Source organism: Rhinatrema bivittatum, chromosome 4 (genome assembly GCF_901001135.1).
Source record: "Rhinatrema bivittatum chromosome 4, aRhiBiv1.1, whole genome shotgun sequence".
NCBI classification, from domain to species: domain Eukaryota; kingdom Metazoa; phylum Chordata; class Amphibia; order Gymnophiona; family Rhinatrematidae; genus Rhinatrema; species Rhinatrema bivittatum.
In genome coordinates, this window is record NC_042618.1 from 468,611,526 (window position 1) to 468,632,149 (window position 20,624).

Here is a 20,624-nt window from a genome sequence, read left to right on the forward strand (position 1 = left end):
TAGTTTGTCCGCTTGAGTATTGGCGATGCCTGGCAAGTAAATGGCTTGCAACTGAATAGAGTGGTAGGTTGCCCACTGCAGAATGATGAGGGTTTCGTGACACAGGCTCCAAGAGCCCGAGCCTCCTTGTTTGTTGATATAAAACATGGCCACTTGGTTGTCTGTGTAAACCATAACTCGGTGACCTCGAAGGTGAGATACAAAAGTTCATAGTGCGTAAAGGATTGCTCTCAATTCCAGGAGATTGATGTGTAGGAGCTGCTCTCGTTGGGTCGAGAGGCCTTGCGTCTGGAAGTGATTGAGATGCGCCCTCCATCCTTTGCGGGAGGCATTTGTGGTAAGGACTGCATTGTGTGGCAGAAGAGTAAAGGGAGCTCCCTTGGTGAGTGTCGGTTTGCATAACCACCAATCTAAGTCTGCTAACATGGTCTTTGTCAAGGACACTCTCCATTGTAGTAGCTGAGAATGTTGCTTCTACTGTCACTTGAGACCCCATTGTATGTGTCTCATGTGAAGCCTTGTATTGGAGACCACGTGGATCAAGGCCGCCAAATGTCCCAACACTGTTAGGATTTGATGTGCCGTCGGCGATATGGTCGATTTATTTGTCGGAAGAGTCTCCTCATGTTGAGTCTTCTGTCTGTCGGCAGAAAAACCCTGCAGCTGATGGTATCCAGATGTGCTCCTATGAACTGTATCGTTTGCGTAGGACATAAGTTGGACTTCTGATAACTGATGATCAAACCCAAGTTGCCGAGGGAATGGATTGTATCCCGGAGATGATGATGTAGAATGTCCGGACTGGCGGCCACAATCAGCTAGTCGTCGAGGTAAGGAAAAATCATGATCCCCCGCTGACGGAGGAATGCTACCACCACTGCCATACACTTGGTGAACACCCTGGCTGCTGTTGACAGGCTGAAGGGAAGGACTTTGTATTGGAAGTGTTGGCCATACACTTGGAAAGACAGGTATTGCCAGGAGGAAGGATGCATAGGAATGTGAGTGTACGCATCCTTGAGATCTATGGAGCACATCCAAGCTTTGGGCTGGATCAAGGGTAGTAGAGATTTGAGAGAGATCATTTTGAACTTTTCCTTGACTATGAATTTGTTCAGTTCTCTGAGACTAATATTGGACGAAGATCCCCCGACTTCTTTGGAATGAGGAAGTAGGGGAAGTAGAACCCTGTAACATGGTCGGTTGGAGGCATGCGGCGAATTGCTTGTCGTAATAAGGCATTCACCTCCTCTTCCAATCGGGTTTGGTGGGGTCTGGATCCCCGTAGCACTAAGTGAGGGAATGGCAGAGGGTACTGGAAATGAATTTTGTAACCGTGACGAACAATGTCCAATACCCATTGGTTTGTTGTGATCTTCTCCCATTCCTGGACGTGTGCCGTGATTCCCCCTGCTAGCACCGTCTGCGGTGGTGGCAGGGCGATGTTCAAAAAGATGGATTAGGTTTGGCGGGGGCAGTAGGTTGTTGAGCCTGTGGGCGCTGGCCCCGCAGGCATCCCAGGCATCCCCTGTGGTTTTGGTTCTGTTGAGTCTGTGGATGGGGAGTCGGCTGATAGGATGGGGGACGATAGGACGCATATAGTCGATAAGGCCGGCACTGGAAGATTTGTCTCCGGGGCAGTGTAGAATATCGGCGTGAAGTAGAGTAGGTTTGAGGGGTGGCTAGGGATTGTACTGCCACTGACTGCTCCTTTAGTTGAGCCACTGTTTCCTGAAACCATGTCCCAAACAGGTTGTCCCCCTTGCAGGGCAAGTTGTCATGGACGTCTTCTCTAATGGAGCTGGCTCTCAGCCAGGCCACACGCCATGCTGCAATAGCGGCCGCCGACGCATGGGAGGAGGTCTCAAACCCCTCATATACTGTGCGCAACAGATGGCGTATGCCTTCTTCCAGGTCTTGAATGGTGTGAGCGTCCCCAGACGGGTGGGCGAGCTCCGCGTTGTCTTTCAGCCATTGCACACATTCGTAGAGATACTGAACAATGTAAAATTGATGGTGGTTAATGCGGGCAGCTAGCATAGAAGCCTGGAATGTGAGCTTCGCAAATTCATCCAACGACCGAAGGTCCCTGCCAGGAGGGGTTGCTGAATAATCTGGATTTCCTTGCTCTCGCCATTCCCAATTCTACGACCAGGGACACATAAGGCAGTTGTGGCGCCATGTAATAGGGCAATTTTTGCATTTGTATTTTAGGTCGGTCTTCCTGGAGACCGCTGGAAGTGTGAAGGGGTGTCCCAAGAGCGTTCCAGAACTGTGTCCAGTACGGCATGGGGAGGCAGAGAGGTGGGCTCTGCCGGAAGGTCGAAGATTTTTAATAGACCTAAGGTTTCAGATCTTGGATCAGGTACCTTCTGAATGTTCAGGTTGAGGATGGAACCCATCTTTTCTAAAAATTTCGGATAGGTTAGATCTTCCGGCGGAGAGTAAGGTTCTACTGGTTCTTCCCCTGGCTCCGAAGGGTACCCGGTCGAACTGCCTAGTGACGATGTCTGGAGATCCGGCGACACAGGGCTAAGTGGCCGTTCCTGAGGCTGTTGCGACGGCGTTGGGATCAGAGAAGGTGCGCGTGGAGAAGAAGGCTGTGGGCACTGTGGAGACGAGTGCACTGATGGTTGCGGAGATTCCGGTCCAGTACTGAGTGAGGATTCCGCTAGCTGATAGGACGATTGTATGACCTAAAAAAAAAACCCAGATAGGGCTAGTGAGAGATTAACGAAAGCATCCTTCATCTTTGGCGGCATGGGTGGCCGAGATGGTGCCTGCCGGCACCCTGCCGGAATTGCCGCCAGCAGAATATCCGAATCTGGCAGCTTGGTCTCATGGCTACGGGTGAGTAGTACTTCTGGTTCCTTGTGCTTCTTTACCAGCGGTTCCTGCAGGACGTCACTCCAGGAGCGGCGTTTAGAAGCCGAGGATAAGTCTGAGAATACAGGAGATGAGGAAGCGGATGAAACTGAAGAAGAAGAAAGGAGGATCTGGCCTTCTTCCGTCTCTGATTTGGACGAAGAGGCCGGTGAAAAATGTGCTAGTGATAGCGGTTCACATCTGGAGGCCCTTGAAATTGCGTGGGTAGCAGACGGTGGCAAAAAATGAGATCCCTTTCTTTTCTCCGTTCTAGGTTCTGGAAGATCGTCGACATCTTAGATGATTTCTTCCTTTTAGCATGTCCCGGCGCCGTTGGCGTTGTTACGGGCTCCGACGGCACCGTGATCTGCCCCAGTTTGCTTTGGTGCGCCGGCATCGTCCCTTCGTGCCTTGACGGCGTTTCCACTTGCATCAGTGACGCACCTGCTCGCAGTTGACGCATGGGGTTCGTGTGTCAATATGGATGGCTTCGGCTTGTGCGTCTGATATTCCGGCGTCGTGGACTGAGACTCATGCGCCGCGTCAGCATGGCGCTGCATCGGTGTATCTTGTGTCGGTGGCTTCGACAAATGGGACACTCCGTGGGCAGGCTCTCTTCTGCCCCCGGCTCATGCGACTCTTCCCGGCTTCGGCATTTGTCGTGGGAGGAATCCCGATCTTGAGAGGCCTGCACCTTAACTCTTCCTCGGTGCTCCGCGGAAGGTCTGGAGGTAGGAGGCTCCATGGAGGCTGCCCTATGCTGCGGGGGTGGCGCAGCCATGGCGGGCCCTCACTATTTTAAGGCACTCAATTTCTTCCCCTGTCTGGCGTCGCGCCCTCGGGGACATCCGGCCGCAGCGAGGGCACGACTCTAGCGGGTGGTCTGGGCCCAGACATCTGTAACAGCGGTCATGTTCATCTGTGATGGACATGACCTTCCCGCAGAGGCAGGGTTTGAACCCTAAGGGCCGGGGAGCATGTTTCCTACCGTGTTCTTTCATTTTTTGTAGCTGCACTTCCCTGAAGAAAAGTTTAGCTGAGGAGGTCTGAAGCTCCGCGTGCGATCCCGCATGCAGAAAAACAGACTGAGGAGAGTCGTTATCAGTGCGGGAAACCACGCGCAGCCTCAGAGCAAAGCTCTGACATCGCTTAGGAAGCTCTGCCTCCTGGGCCTGATGGACAGTTCCCATGACAGCATGGCTAATTCAACCCTATCAACAGGAAACGTTTATTTTTTTGGGGGGTGGGGGGCAGTCCAGCAACTTCTCCCTGCTCTTTGGGGCTTCCAGCTGAATAAGAACCTGAGCTGGGAATCTTTTACAACTACTGGGAATTTGTTCGCTGTTTTATAATCTCTCCCAACTCATTCAGCCCAATCATCACATTAGCAGTTCTTGGCCAGGAGCTCTGCAATCACGGGCCCTAAATCCAACCATGAGATACCTCTGTTGCATGACTGGACTGCTTCCCCTTAGGGGCTGTAAACATCATCTCTGCAACATCCCCAGCTCTGGCTAGCCCTGACCTGAGAACGGAACCCAGGTCCTCTGCATGGCGGTACGCAACACTACAATGGGCCAACCAAAACTATTTTGTTTTATAAAGACAGCTTCAAAAGACAAGACTTCCTCCTCCTCTTCATTCAGATACTGGTAGCCTGGAAAGAGAAAATGCTGCCTCCAGAGCTGGGCTCTACCCTGGTCACTTGTATAGTATTGGCTCATTTTTATATGGAGTATTTGCTCCTATCAAATCCGTCTCTCTTTAACCATTCCCTGGGTCAGCTCTTGTCCTGTCTGTCACAAGGTTCACAAAGCATTAACAGTTTAAAAATTTTAGAGGAGTAGAAAGAGTCTGTGTTGAAAAGGAACTGAGATACGTTTCATGGTCTTGCCCTGGAACCAACAGAGCTTCAATCTCCATGACATGTGGTGTCTAAAACAAAAATTCTCTCATTGGCTAATTCTCTTAACTCTTTTATAATCTGGAATCCTTCTGCGATTACTGTAGCGGAAAAACAGATGGCAGAACCACGCCATACCGGTGCTAGCAGAATACCAGTCCTGAGTGAGAGCGTGTGCTGTGCATTACTCCCACTATCAATGTGATTGTACCAGTGTTATGTAGTAACCTCGCATCTGGACCAGCTAAGGGCAGTCTGGGGTCAGAACACAACCAGGACCAAGGCTAGCACCTCAACTGCTGCAGACATGTTACACAGCTGAGTTATAGCAAAGATTATTCGGTATACATTGCACGGGGACAAGGCTAAGGGTCCGCCTTGACCTCTTTGACCCTTAGGAACCTGCAGGTTATCTGTTACTGAAGATGGTTTAGCTATATTTTCTGTTCCCAGCACAAAGATCAGCCATCAAGACTCCTACATGAAGTCCCTTATACACTCCAGCACACACCCCACCTCAGTAGCTCAGAACATGGAGATGGAGAAATAAAACGGACCAGGGTGACATATCTAGTTCTAGAAAATAGTATCTCATCCATTCATCTGGCCAGAAACCCCGCAATGAATGGAAAGGGAACAACAAGACCGCGCTGGATGGGTGCATTTCTAGCACAAAACTTTCCAACAGCTGTTTCAAGGGTTGTCTTTTCTAATATTTAAAATTCAAAGCCATTAAAAAAAAAAAAAAGACTGATTGAAAGATGTTAAACATTTACTTTGTCTATAGGAACAGAAAGGGGGTAGTGGGATGGGATGTTACTGCCTCCCAAGGGATACCTGAAGGATGTAAGATAGCTGATGCATACTCAACTTACTTCTGCAAATCAACCAGTGGCGTTTTGGAAGCGGATAAACTTCACACAAGACTTTCTAATTACTCAGAGAACCTTCCTTTAAGTTCAAGTTAGGGCTAGGACATATACAGGTGTTAGACCACAGCTGTTTTGGGGGGTTCTGACTACAGTACAAATGAGTGTACTAGCAACCAATTTTAGATATCGTCCTTTTTAAAGTGTTGGATGTAGGCCTTTGTAATCTGTTTCCCATATTGACAGCATGCTTAGAATTTATTGCTAGGCAAATCGACTTAAGTATAACATTTTATATATATAACTTCACTTTTTTGAAGGAGTTAATAAACATGTGGATAAAGGTGAACCGGTAGATGCAGTATACTTGGATTTTCAGAAGGCGTTTGACAAAGGTTCCTCATGAGAGGCTTCTAGGAAAAGTAAAAAGTCATGGATTGCAAACTGGCTAAAAGACAGGAAACAGAGAGTAGGATTAAATGGACAATTTTCTCAGTGGAAGGGAGTGATCAGTGGAGTGCCTCAGGGATCTGTATTGGGACCCTTACTTTTTAATATATTTATAAATGATCTGGAAAGAAATACGAGTGAGATAATCAAATCTGCAGATGACACAAAATTGTTCAGAGTAGTTAAATCACAAGCAGATTGTGATAAATTGCAGGAAGACCTTGTGAGACTGGAAAATCGGGCATCCAAATGGCAGATGACATTTAATGTGGATAAGTGCAAGGTGATGCATATAGGGAAAAATAACCCATGCTATAATTACACAATGTTGGGTTCCATATTAGGTGCTACAACCCAAGAAAGAGATCTAGGCGTCATAGTGGATAACACATTGAAATCGTCGGTTCGGTGTGCTGCGGCAGTCAAAAAAGCAAACAGAATGTTGGGAATTATTAGAAAGGGAATGATGAACAAAACGGAAAATGTCATAATGCCTCTGTATCGCTCCATGGTGAGACTGCATCTTGAATACTGTGTACAATTCTGGTCGCCGCATCTCAAAAAAGGTATAATTGCGATGGAGAAGGTACAGACAAGGGCTACCAAAATGATAAAGGGAATGGAACAGCTCCCCTATGAGGAAAGACTAAAGAGGTTAGGACTTTTCAGCTTGAAGAAGAGACGGCTGAGGGGGGACATGATAGAGGTGTTTAAAATCATGAGAGGTGTAGAATGGGTAGATGTGAATAGGTTATTTACTCTTTCGGATAATAGAAAGACTAGGGGGCACTCCATGAAGTTAGCATGTGGCACTTTTAAAACTAATCGGAGAAAGTTCTTTTTCACTCAACGCACAATTAAACTCTGGAATTTGTTGCCAGAGGATGTGGTTAGTGCAGTTAGTATAGCTGTGTTTAAAAAAGAAGGATTGGATAAGTTCTTGGAGGAGAAGTCCATTACCTGCTATTAAGTTCACCTAGAGAATAGCCACTGCCATTAGCAATGGTTACATGGAATAGACTTACTTTTGGAGTACTTGCCAGGTTCTTATGGCCTGGATTGGCCACTGTTGGAAACAGGATGCTGGGCTTGATGAACCCTTGGTCTGACCCAGTATGGCATATTCTTATGTAGGGTTAATTCAATAGCTGCTCCTGTTTTATACTGGGTGAGAGGATGGTTCTAATTGTATGACATCATGTTTATCTTACTGTATTATATGTGCATTATATGTTTACGTTACATTTTATATTAATTTGTATTTTTATCGTATCATTGTACAGGAAAAGTGTTGTTATAGATTTAAATATTTCATTTCATAAAATTTCTAACCTATTTGTGCATAAATGAAAACTCTAAGGCGGTAACTTTAAACAGGCACGAAGGTGCACGTTCACGTGTTTCTCGGTCCACCACCCAGGAACACGGCCACTTTATAACACACACATACGTATATGCGCGCATGGTATAAAAGTCTGACCACGTGCTCATGTGCGTGCAATTTTAAGTGGCCACACACCTGGGCACTCAAATGACGCTTCTGCCATGCAAGTGGGGATTTTAAAAAAAGACTCCATTACCAGTTTTACCAGTTCATTCCCAGTTCACCCAGGTAAGGAACAGGACTTCTAAACCTTCCTAGTTTAATAGCTTCCCTTCTCCCGTTAACCATGACCCTTAAAATCCCACTGATGTGTTTGTTTTCTTTTTCCTGACTTACACGCCATTCATAGCAGAAACAGAAGTTACGCAGCGGGAGACCCCAGCATGCGCACTAAGTATTTACGTGCAAATTTCAAGGTGAAAACCAGGAATGCCTAAGCCCCGCCCCTTTTTCGGAACTTTTCATTTCTGCACATAGCAGCAAATACGAGCGTAGGCGGGCGGCTTTAGAAAAAAAAATATATATATATTTTTATTTTTTTTTTTTTACTACAGCAAAGAAGCCTCACTGCAAGATGCTGGTTAATTGCTTTCTGGTTGGTTGAATGTTGGATAACAAAATGTTTATGTTCCAAAGCAAATATTTAAGCAGATCTTTAAATAAATATTGCACAAACCCTTTTTTGGTATTTCTATGTCATTTGTTGTTTGAAAGATGGTGCTCTTCTTTATTTAAAAAGCATTTATTACCCGCCCTTAAGTATGGTACAATATGGACATACATAAATCAAATAGATAGGGTCAGAGCTTGGTACAATATAGACATACATAAATCAAGTGGATAAGACAGAACAGCATATTACATCATTCTTCACTATGGAGGAGCAACATATAGAAGCATGGGAGTTGACTATCGAGACAAGGAGCAAACAGAGTGGCCACTAGTTGGCTAACTAGAACGATACGTAGGGGGTGATACATTATCACTTAGATTTGGGAATGCTTTCTTGTTTAAAGAATGTTCTGTTCTTTCTCAGAGGCATTTTATTCCCTTTACTCGACATTCAGACAGCTTTGCTAGGAGACAGAGATAAAAGACTCAAGTAGCAAGTTAATATTTTCACACAGTTTAGCGCAATTTAGGAAGACTAGCAAAGAGCAATTTCTTACCTACTGTCACATCATGATCATCATTTGTACAGTGCATACCTGATGTATGCAGAGCTGTACAGAGACAGTTCCTGCTCCTGGGAGCTTACAATCTACTTAAGACAAGGTGTACAGTGAAAAACAAGTTGGATAAGACAGCAAGGCCACGACTGAGAAAATTTAAGTTAGGTTCAGCTGAACCTATGCCAACTACATACCAATGAGTTCTCCAAAACCAGCAGCCCATGCACAAGTTATTGTCTAGATACTGATGCAATATTATTTACAAAAGTCTGAATAGGTTTGTAAGTTGAGTGCTCCTATGTAGAAGCCTCTGCCCTCTCAGCGCATGAAGGAATAGGGCTTGTAGCATGTTTTAATGTCAAAGAGACAGACGGCCGGCCCAGTGGTGCACTACATACAGAAGATTCCCAATTCAATCCTCCTCTTCCTTGACATTTCTATAGCGCTACACGAAGTTTGCACATCAGGCCTGGGCCTTGGAGGACAGGGGGGATCATGGGCACTGTTTTAAGGGTGATACCTGATGCATGATCGCAGGGTTATGGGAGGAGAGCTGGTGGCGGTGGATGGCCCCAGTCCAGGATCATTGCTACAATGAGGGGACTAAAGAAGCCGAGAGAGGGGGGAACACACTCCCGGGTTGCTGTGAATGAAGGCTCCTGGCGCCAGATCCCCAGCCCTGTTTTGTACTGGTATTGCCATTTGGTTACTCAAAGCAAGAGGAAGCATCCAGTTTCCTCGCAGCTCTGGTGATCCGTCACAAGTCATTTGCCCTTCCGGCAACGCAGCCGGCCGCTCTGCAGAACTGAGGGAGCAGCTGGAAAGCCGCGCTGTATTTGGGCTTCCACTGCCAGCGGCTCATTTCAATTAACAAATCCCATCTTAAACAGACCCAGCAGCCAAGCTCAAGCCCAGAGTCTGTCCAACACAATCTGCCAGCGCTCCATGCCACCCTGAACCTCTTCTGACATTTACAAGGTCTTCAATACCCAGAGAGGATGCGAGCCTCTCTGGGTATGGGGGGGGGGGGGGGGGGGGGGAGGGTTTCTATTTCTCTGGGTAGGAAATTACAGCACGATGATTATACTGTGTATGGAAAGAGGTGAGATCATGAAGCCATCTGCAACTTGACACTCATTCTCTATGCCAGTGGTGCTCAAACCGGTCTTTGCCTCCCCTTCTTTCCACACCACACCTCCAGCAGCCAGATGAGTTACCTCTAATGAATATTCATGGGAGATATCTGCATGCACTGCGTCCAATGTCTGTCATGCGTACTCATCTGCAGTGTTCTGAAAACCCAACTGGCTGGCACTAAGGGAGAAGAAAGGCCAGAGACCCGTGTCAGCACCACTCATCCATGCAACCTTGGGCAAGGCTTTTTACCTGGATGTGGCTCATTTTACTCAACTTTAACAAAGACACATGGCTGGAATTCCACCTCGGGTCCTGGACACCGCGTTGGCTGGGCTAGATGGGAAGAAGGGTTTACAGTGGAGGTGGAGGGAGTTAGAAATGAAGATTAATGCTACCCTAGCCCCAGGAGGGCTCAGTTCTAAAGAAACTTCCAGGCAAAACCTTGCGACGTAAGGCCTGGGGAGAGAGGACAGACAGGCGATATGGCCATGCCGCCATGGCTCTGGATTTCTTTGAACTTCATTTCAACTTTTGCTCAAACATGTTTGAAACACGAATGGAATTAATTTGGCACTTAACAAAGGGAAAATTAGAAACTCCATTGTAAGAACAAATAAAAGTATTACCCGCAAAAGCCAAGCATATTGAAGCTTCTTGCCTTATTAATTTCCTTCTGAATTTCTCCAGGCAGCTAACAGTGGGATTTCAAACATTTTCTTTCTACGTACTGTATCAGCCGCATACTGCAGTCTCCTCTGCCACAGGATACTGAAGACAGCTCTTGTACAGCTACCCTCAATGCCCGTTTCTTGTTCTGCCCACTAGACCATCGCAGCAAGAGCCGTTCTTGGGTCAGTCCTCTGCCAGGGTGCAGTGCGCGCAACACTGGTGGCAAGCTGAGGACTAAAACAGCTTGAGCTGCAGGAATCAAACTTGGGTATCCCTGGAAGCAAACCATTAGCCTCAAGCCCAAAATAAAAATGATCTTCTAGGTCTCCATTTCCTTTTTACAAACTTATTTTGGATCCAATTGATCGTAGGTTATCCCCCATAGAGGGGAAAAAAAATGTGATGCTTGCATTGAGACACACCCTCTGCTAATCTGGTATTAGCTTTCTATATTGTTATCATAAAGGGCAGAGTTTCTTGCTGTTCATGGGCGTTGATGTGCTTGGCTCAAGTGCACTGCGTCTGGAATGTATCTTGAAAGCAGCAATATTATTCCCATGTGCTGCTGACAGGGTTTTATTTTTTGCTTTCTAATAAAACATGTTGCATCCTATTACACGTACAGTTTCTGAGATCACCTCCCCAGAAGGCATTCTTTAATTGGTGACACGTAACATTACAAAATACCTAAGAGTCTGATATTCAGCAGAACAGAGAGAGAACAAGTTATCTGGCTAAAGTTAGCCAGGATATTCAGCGGAACACTGCAATTACACACTATGCTGAATTCAGCTGGATAAAGTGCCAGGTAGCTGGATAAACTTCTCTGGCTAACTTTAGGCCTGCTCTCCGGCCCGACCAGACTTACAGGCTGATACAGTAAAGTCCGCAGGAGAGCGGGCAAATGCCCGCTCTCCCGGCGCACACGATTCAGTATTTAAATTAGGCCCAGTGGTAAAAATGGGCAAAAGGAGGCGCTAGGGACACTAGCGCGTCCCTCGCGCCTCCTTTTTGACAGGAGCGGCGGCTGTCAGCGGGTTTGACAGCCAACGCTCAATTTTGCCGGCATCGGTTCTCGAGCCTGCTGACAGCCACAGGCTCGGAAACCGGACACCAGCAAAATTGAGCGTCCGGTTTTCGGCCCGACAGCTGTGGGCTGAATTCAATTTTTTTTTTTTTAAACTTTTTTTACTCTTCGGGACCTCCGACTTAATATCGCCATGATATTAAGTCGGAGGGTGCACAGAAAAGCAGTTTTTACTGCTTTTCTGTGTACTTTCCCGGTGCCAGAAGAAATTAGCACCTACCTTTGGGTAGGCGCTAATTTCTGAAAGTAAAATGTGCGGCTTGGCTGCACATTTTACTTTCTGAATCGCGCGCGAATACCTAATAGGGCCATCAACATGCATTTGCATGTTGAGGGCACTATTAGGTTCAGCGGGTTGGACGCGCGTTTTCCGCCCCTTACTGAATAAGGGGTAAGGGAAAACGCGCGTCCAACGACAGGCTAACAGTGCGCTCCGTCGGAGCGCACTGTACTGTATTGGCCTGTTAGTCAGATAACATATCCTTTAGAAAATATGGCTTCCAGAACTAGACAAAACACTCCAGAAGAGATCTCGCCAAAGGACCTGTAAGTAGGATTTATCTGTTTTTTTTCTACAGATTAAATAAAATTCTGTCTATGCACCCTAGAATTCCTTGGCTTGTTTTGCAACCTTGAGAACATCAGATATGATCACCCTGAGATGTTTCTTCTGATTCATACATATTTCATTCCTCATCATATACTGCTTGCTTGGATTATGAACCCCAAATAAATGATTCTGTATGTTTTTCCACTGAATCTTAAGCTGCTAAGGATGTGACCATCTAACCATTACGATTTCTTTTTTGATCCCCAGGAAAGTTGGCCTCCTGAATTTACATAAAGGCCAATCCAAATCTCCGTTGCAGAATTTTGCTTACTTGTAGTAAGTACTCTCAAGAATTTCAGTTTGTAAGAGAACCTTGCCCGCAGCTTTAACGAGCAGATGAAATTTGGGCCTGCCACTATCCTTCCTTTGTTTTTAATAAGGAAAATACAACAGGCAGCTGTTACTGCTCCATTTTCACCTTGTTTTGGGACAAAAAGATAACCTTGGGCCTAACAATTTCTTCTCAGCTGAGGTCCCCCCGTTTGAAAGTCACCCAGTTACAGAACTGAGCTCCTCCACGCTGCTCTTCTTTCCAGGGCTTCATGCAAATCACCTCCACCTCCTATATGGAGAACAAGAGTCACACAGGTACCCTGAAGGTCCAGGTGTAAAACAGGAAGCAGTTATGCCTCTTCCCAGCTTCTCATCTACAATACAGTTCAGTTTGAAAATACAAGTTTCACGTCCTTCACATCTTTGTCATTGATCAACGGACAACAATTTAAGCATATTCTTGTCCACCCTTGCAAGATTATGTAGCAATATACGTCAATGCGATATGAGCCATCCTCTGTGTGCATATTACTACTACTTATTTTATTTCTATAGCACTATGGAAGTATGCAGTGCTCTAGATACAGCATTTAAGCTGTTCATTATTTTTTTATTTTTAGATAAACCTACCTGGGGACCCAGTCCTATGGCTCATGCCTTAGAACCGCATGTTGTCCCCTCGAGGCTGGAAGGGCATGGTCACACAGCTCTGGGGAGGGCGGGAGAGAGAATAACTGCTGCAGCTACCCTGGAGGAGCCTGTGAGCCAACAAGGGACACTAAGGGCCTTATTTTCCAAGGCTGTCGCAGGCTTGCGCTACCTACATCGGGGCGGAGTCGGCCCCGGAAGAGGAGGAGTCTGGGCATCACCGGGGCCGACTCTGCGAGGACAGCGCGGACAGCGAAAAGGTAAGGGCCTTTTCGCTGCCTATTTCACGCCCAATAACTACACCTTCTATGGTGTAGTTATTGGGCGCGATGCCGGCAGCGATCTCACCGCAGACGTGCGATCGCTGCCGGCTAGCGCAGGAATGCCCCCCCATTTCGGCCCCCCGCCCCTCATTACCGCAGTTTTCTAAAGTATAGCAGGCCTGCGATACTTTAGAAAATGAGGCCCTAAGTGTATCTCTCAGAGGAGATGGCCCTGGAGCCAGAGAGGGTCACCAGAGCCACCTAAGGAAAATATAAAGAAAATATCTGAGGAGCAGTTTGAAGATGGAGAGTGAAAAAGAAGAGAACTCAAGACAATAAAAGAGCTTTGTTATATTTTACTCAGACTTTTGCTGGGACCGACTCATTCAAACTGTTGAATTATGACAGTAGGTGTGTGTGTGTGTGTGTGTGTGTGTTTTTGAAAGGCGGGAGGACAGAATGTATGCATATACTTTACTGCTTTTGATTTCTCCTTTTCTCTATAGGATTTTCCTAAAATAAACCAAAAACATTTCTCTTCCTATTTTTCCGCACTAAATACATTTTCCCACTCAAAATTTTTAAAAAACTCTACCTATTGCAGCACAGCACCTGACGGAAGAAAGGACTGAATTTTCCACAAAAGGACAATAGGTCAAACACTCCTGATGAAACAGGTGGTCTGGTATTCAGAAACCCAAGACCTTAAAATTATGAGGAAAAGCCTCAGGACTCAGAGAAGCTATCAATTTACTCTCCATGGTTGCGTATCTATACGTCGCTGGTCTAAAAAGAAAACTTGCTTATTTTGCTGAGCACCACATTTGTGATTCACAGGGACAAGCTTTTTCCTAAGGTGGCAGCCATTACTCCAGAAAAAAATGCCCACTGCAAAGTCATTCTAACAATATATTTTCAAAAATGAAGATACGCATATACCATGCTTAGAGTAGTGCAGTTTACAATACTTCTTTAAAAAAAAGTTCTGAAAAAAAGCATCTCAGGTCAACATTAATCTTACTGTAGAACCATACGGGCCTTTCCAGATAACATGAAGCACGGCACACCATGGATCTATCAGGGAGATATAACCCTACTACCTTTCTATAAACGTATCATCCTATTAACAGGATAAATCTACCTTCTGAGTACTGCCCAGCCAGCTGAAAATGAGCAGACTTTATTTATTAAAAGCATGACAGCCGAAATAAATTATTTATTCCCCCTTTTGTTCAAAGCAGAGTAATTCGGATTAGTTTACGGCAGTAAAAATTTAACTCTGCTCAAAACCATCCGAAAGCAACGCTTTAAAACATCATGTTTCCAAAACACATGAAGCCTGCAGCAGGAAGGCATACAAAACCTCTAGCTGATATTGCTTAACAATGCGTGGTATTTGACTACATCTCTATGTACGTGCGTTGTTTGTGCTTGCAGTATAAACACACCACTTCTGTGGGTGATAACCACTCCTCGGTTACAACTCAAATGGTGAACAAGTTCCGTTTTACTCTATATACAGCTATTACATTTTTCATTACTTTGTTTATAGCAATAAAATCTTGGTGTGTAATCGTTCAAAATGCTTGTGAGATAATATTCAAATTGTGCAACTCTCTGAATGTGAATACACTCAAATTGTGAAATAGGGGAGTAGTAACTATTAACCTGTCCGACAGCAAAGACGGCCATTTAAAGGCAAAGAGATGCCGCAACAAGTAAGTCACCTTAAAGTAATTGCTTTTCCTCTGATTTTAGGTATATATTGACTGTGTTACTGTTTCTCATCCAGCTCACCAGCCCCGGAAGCAGACACTTAGCGTTAAAACACTGTCACTGTTGGGCAGGCATGAGTTTCAACTTTGAAAGAGATATTTCTGATTACAACAGTAATAATTCACAGCAGAGATAAGTTTTATGAGTCTTTGTAATTTCACAAGTTGAGTGTATTCACATTCGGAGAGTTGCACAATTTGAATATTACCTCACAAGCATTTTGAGCAATTACACACCAAGATTTTACTGGTATAAACAAAATAATGAAAAATGTAATAGCTGTATATAGAGTAAAATGGTACTTGTTCACCATTTGAGGTATAACTGAGGAGTGGTTATCACCTGCAGAAGTAGTACCGGACATCAGAGTTGGGCAAAACATCACTGATTCCCCATTTTGTTGGTTTTGTGTTTATTATGGGGGGATTCACTACAGAGGCTTGGGTTTATTTATAGTTTGTGCTTGTAGTATAACAACCCTTTTTAAAGCTTTATTCATTACAACTTCTAATGTGCAAAATAAACAAGTACTCAGAGGAATAAATCCCTGCAGGACACAACCTAATATCCCCTAAGCTGGCCTGAAGACCTCTTTTACATCATGAGGAAAATAAATATATTACAGGCTTAATATATCCAGATACCTAGCCACATACGTTTTCACTTGTATTTTGGAGTGTAGGCCTGTGCCACCTCCCACAGTTATTAATGTAAACTGTTGATCTTTCATGTAAACTGTTGTTATACCTGTAAACCGGAGTGAAGGCCATCGCTAAACTTCAGTATATAAAAACATACAAATAAATAAATAGATATACAGGGCTCAAGAAATGTACACAATGTAGGCCCACAGGCCAGAACTAAACTTCTATACAACTGAGGCGACGAGTCAGGGCTTTAGTTGCTAGGGAAGCCCCAACAGGCCACTAACTGGTTGTGATTATCTATTCTAGCATGCGACTCAGTCATGGGAAAAAAAAAAAAAAAAAAAAGAGAGAGACTTATGCTCTGTAAGTATAATTTCCACATGAATCTCTCTTTAACTAAGGATTTTATCCACAGGTTCAAAAAGGTAGCAATCACCAGTCTCAGTTTCTTAAAATGTCCCACCCTCTTTTCCCTTGAGGAGAAGGTAGCTAATCCAGCTCCTGTGATGTCATTAACAAAAACAATGGAAGAAAACCTTTAGTAAACAGATCCCCTAAATGTATTTATTGCTCAGCTCACCTAAAGTTAAACAAACAACAGAGGAAATTCATTCTAAGGAACAGTCAGTGGGCAAGACCCAAACAACAATGGTAAGTGTTAAAGTGCATTCAGCAGAAAGAAAAAAAAAAAGGCAAATGTGAAAACAATGGCAGGCAAAGGGATAAAATATTAATGCTAAAAACACTGACACGTCACCTAGCCTTCCTAGCCTCTACAATTTTAGATACATTATTCAAAAAGAAGTTTCACTCCCTCATCCTACAAGATTGAACAAATGTTTCAAACCACCTTTCACTCCAATTTATCAGTTAAAAAGTTAAATAGGTTTGCTTACCTGCTCCTCACTACTGTTGAACAAAAATAACACTGACAACCAGCATGGACTATCAGGGCAACCACAATAAATTACTGACAAGCAAAGTTAAATAACAGCTATTTAAATTTATCAAAAATACTACTTTGACAGAGAAGCCAAGATCAGAACATTTGTTAAAAATTGCTAAACGTGCAGTTATCAGACCACAACTCAACTCAACTCCTTTCTTCTACTAAAACTAGCAAATCCAAATCTTCTGCCTTGTGTCCTATTCCAGAATGCATCTGAAAGTTATATTTGAAAATGAGCAGCTGTAGTAATGCATCAGCACCAACAAAAAATCTTTGCACTTAATTTATTTCGTGATTTAATGCAAAAATCACGACGATTCATCGTTTCCTGTAAAGTTTTGGAAAGCTGTTCATACTTGGCCACTCTCGACATTATTAGGAGAGGGGCTGCGAAGGCGAGTGATGCAGAACCCCATGCTGGAGGTGTTACAGTGATGAATATAAAGGATGAAGAGCGGATTCAAGCAAAACATCTAGGGCCATAATAAAGTTTTCATTACAAGCATAAATAAAATCAATTAAAAAAATTAACTACGGGCGACCTGGAAACAAAACCAGCAGAAAGGGAAGCAATAAAGCCTAGAGGCAAGCCAGTTAATTGAAGATTCTGGTTAACACTGAGATGACGCTTGAAAGACTTCCAGACTTGCAGCAAAGCATTCTACCTGCAAATACAGAATGGCCACGAATCCGAGCAAACGTTCTCCCTCCCCTCTTTCAGTTATTTTATGCCTCAACCTCCCGAAGTATCATTTAGGTTTCGAAGTAACAGGTTCCATCTACAATCGGGACGGCCTCTCCCCGGCCTTGCAGAGCAGACACCAAAGCAAAGAACAGGTGCACCGACCCGAGGGACACCTGAGCACTGGAGGGGGAGGGAGCAAGCGCTGACGTCACAGGCACCCCCGGGAGCTCGCCTGCCCGCTGGAATAAAGCCTCGCGAGGGCAGTACCCCCCCAGAGGTTCTCGCGCGCGGAGGCCCCCTCCTCACCCATTACCTGCACGGACGTAAACAGCAACCGCACCCGTCCGCCCTCGCGCCCTGACCCTTGCCCCCGCTAAGCGCGCGCACTGACCGCACTTACCCGGAACCCGCCGCGCGAGCGCACCTTGACCCTCCCCCCCACCTTACCAAGGGTCAGATGCGCGTGCACACGGGACCCCCCTGCTCACGTGGTCCCCCGGCACGCGTGCACGAGCACCTTTCTCGTCACAGATCCCGTCACCTCGCAACAAGGACGCACTCCCGCCGGCAAGAGGCTGCGCCGGCGCTGTCACCCCGCCCCCTCTCCTCACCTGATAACCGCCGCTGAGGAAAGGGTAGCGCTACCAGTGGGACTCCTTCTGCTCCCCCGTGAGTTGCCGCCGCCGGTCTACCCTAGGAGCGCTCCTTGCACGTCACCGGGCACCGGGAAAGACAGCGCAGCCAATCAGCCGCCGCCGCCGCTCGGCGCATGCGCCCGGAGCCTTGCTGGACGCGTCTCTGGAAGAGAGATGACGCTAGAGCAGGATGACGAGCAGCCGGCAAGGAGGCGAGCCTCTATCCTCCGACCGCGAGAGGCGCTGCAGGGGAGGAGTTAGGCGCGTGCCTCTGCCTCGGTGGGGGGAGGGCGCGCGACCTGGCTTATAAAGCGCGTGTCCGGAAGCGTAAGGCAGATGGGGAGCTGGGTGAGGGTGTGTGGCGTGCGATTGTGTGCGAGGAAGGGCTGTTTGTATGGGGTGTGTATCCGTGAGGGATTGTGTGTGAGGAAGGGCTGTTTGTATGGGGTGTGTATCCGTGAGGGATTGTGTGCGAGGAAGGGCTGTTTGTATGGGGTGTGTATCCGTGAGGGATTGTGCGTATTTCTGTGAGTATTTGCGTGCGTGTGTATAATCTGTCTGCGTCCCGCTCCTGGTTCTGTGCGTTTTTTTCCTACACATTGATCTTATTTGATCGGGCGCGGTATGCAGCCGCCGCTCCCGGCGTGAGAAGACTTCCTCCCGCTAGCTGGGCTTCTCCCGGCCATGTGCGTGGAGGCTCCGGTGCTACCGGCTGCTCCTATCCCTTTCCCAGGGGTTTCGGGCGTGATGAAACGATCAGATAGATGAGCTGGGGCGCTGGCGGTGTGACCTCTGGGTCTGCCGCAAAGGCCCCGGCGCTGAATAATAAAGCGATTCTGATCCGAAACCCGGGAATTTAAAAAAAAAAAAAAAAAGGCTGGGGCCTACTGTGAGCGAAGATCCCAGACGGCCTTGGAAGGAAGAAAGTGTTGTTTGATTGTGGTGGTGGATGGGAGGAAGAAGAGTAGGCCCCTACCACTGCCCTGTCTGTGAATTGTATGCTTGCTCAGGCGCATCATCCTTGAACTGAGCAAGGTATTTTAGCGCATCCAGGCACGAAAGGAATTATTAGTCCAATAAAAAGTTATCACTTGCTGTTTTTTATTTATCTTTATTTCCCTCACCTTAGGAATTGTCATACTGTGGACAGAGACGGATTTATGAGTTTGCCACCACTAGGCACTTTTGCTGCTGTTGTGCCCCCCTCCGGTAAGGTCAGACAACAGCGAGTTAGGAGGAAGTGTAAGGCAGAGTCCTACGGTTCTGCTGCGGCAGCTCAGGCATAGATACTGTGGAAAAATCGAGCACATTGGCAAACATTTTCATCTTTCATAAAAAATTAAGTAATTCCAACCTTGGTTGTGTGTGTATATAATTATTGGGTGAGGAAAATAAACTCAAATAGTACAGGAAGGAGATCTCGGGGATGGGCAGAAAAGGAGAGGCTGAGAATAGCAGGAAGAGGAAAGGAGGATGTGAAAAGAATGGGAATAGGGAGGAATATGAGAAGGAAAGGATGGGGGATGGTGTGAGGAGTAAAGACAGGAAGGAGAGGAGTAATATGAGAAGGAAAGAGGGATAGGGTGAGGAGTAAAGAAGACAGGAAGGAGAGGAGAGCTAGAAAAGGACTGGGGATGGAAAGGAGGAGAGATGGGGAAGACTGAGGAAAGTGGAAAAAATCTGGGATAGGAGAGAGGGAGGTCCTGGGATTGAGAAAGGGAGGAGGAAATATTGGAGAGGGTTCTAGGATGTGGGTAGAGAACCTGAATTGCAGTGGGAGGGGGAAGGAGAGGCAATAGTATGCCTGCTGTGCTCTGGTCCTGTTCCAGCTTACAACTCCTCTCACTCTTAACAAAACACATCCCTATTCCCCCTATCTGATGCACTCTCATCCCCTCTTCTCACCACCAACGATCCTGATTCTTCCCCTCCTAATCTTACAAAAATGATCTCCCTTTGCTCTCTGTGCTCCAGGCTCCTCCCTCCCATTTTGTTTCCTGAGGCCTCACCTGGAGTACTGTGTTCAGTTCTGGAGACCATATCTCCAAAGAGACAGAGACAAGATGGAGGCGGTCCAGAGAAGGGTGACCAGAAAGGTGGAGGGTCTTCATCAAATGACTTATGAGGAGAGATTGAAGAATCTAAATATGTATACCCTGGAGGAAAGGAGAAGCAGAGGTGATATGATTTGTAATTATCTGGTTTCCTTTTACTTCTTACTCCAAGTTCTATTTTTCCCTGTTACATGTAACTGCTTTTTCCGCACTATTGTTCAAGTTTAAGTTTAATTTGCACTCCTGTTTTATGTGAACCAGCATGATGGGACTATTGTCTTGAATGTTGGTATATAAAAAACTTAAATAAATAAATTATACAGACTTTCAGATACTTGAAAGGTTTTAATGATCTAAAGACAACGACAAACCTTTTCCGTCGGAAAAAAATCAGCAGAACCAGGGGTCACGATTTGAAACTCCAGGGAGGAAGACTCAGAACCAATGTCAGGAAGTATTTCTTCTCGGAGAGGGTGGTGGATGCCTGGAATGCCCTTCCGGAGGAAATGGTGAAGACCAGAACTGTGAAGGACTTCAAAGGGGCATGG

General features: G+C 45.9%; 1 protein-coding gene and 1 non-coding gene across 7 annotated transcripts in view; one reads left to right on the forward strand and one right to left on the reverse strand.

The window, feature by feature from the left end:
* Positions 1 to 18,142, reverse strand: part of RAB3IP (RAB3A interacting protein) — an 80,005-nt gene extending 61,863 nt beyond the window's left edge. The window contains exon 1 of one of the 6 annotated variants that reach the window (XM_029597202.1): positions 17,999 to 18,142. The gene's annotated coding sequence lies outside the window, so the exon portion shown is untranslated. Of the gene's footprint in view, positions 1 to 17,367; positions 17,567 to 17,700; positions 17,767 to 17,787; positions 17,809 to 17,834; positions 17,951 to 17,998 lie in introns of those variants that run through there. The other 5 variants (XM_029597196.1, XM_029597200.1, XM_029597201.1 and 2 more) reach the window with 5 other exon arrangements.
* A 331-nt stretch (positions 18,143 to 18,473) lies between these two features.
* On the forward strand, positions 18,474 to 18,867 carry LOC115091381. The gene has a single exon (XR_003856693.1).
* Positions 18,868 to 20,624: the final 1,757 nt, after the last annotated feature.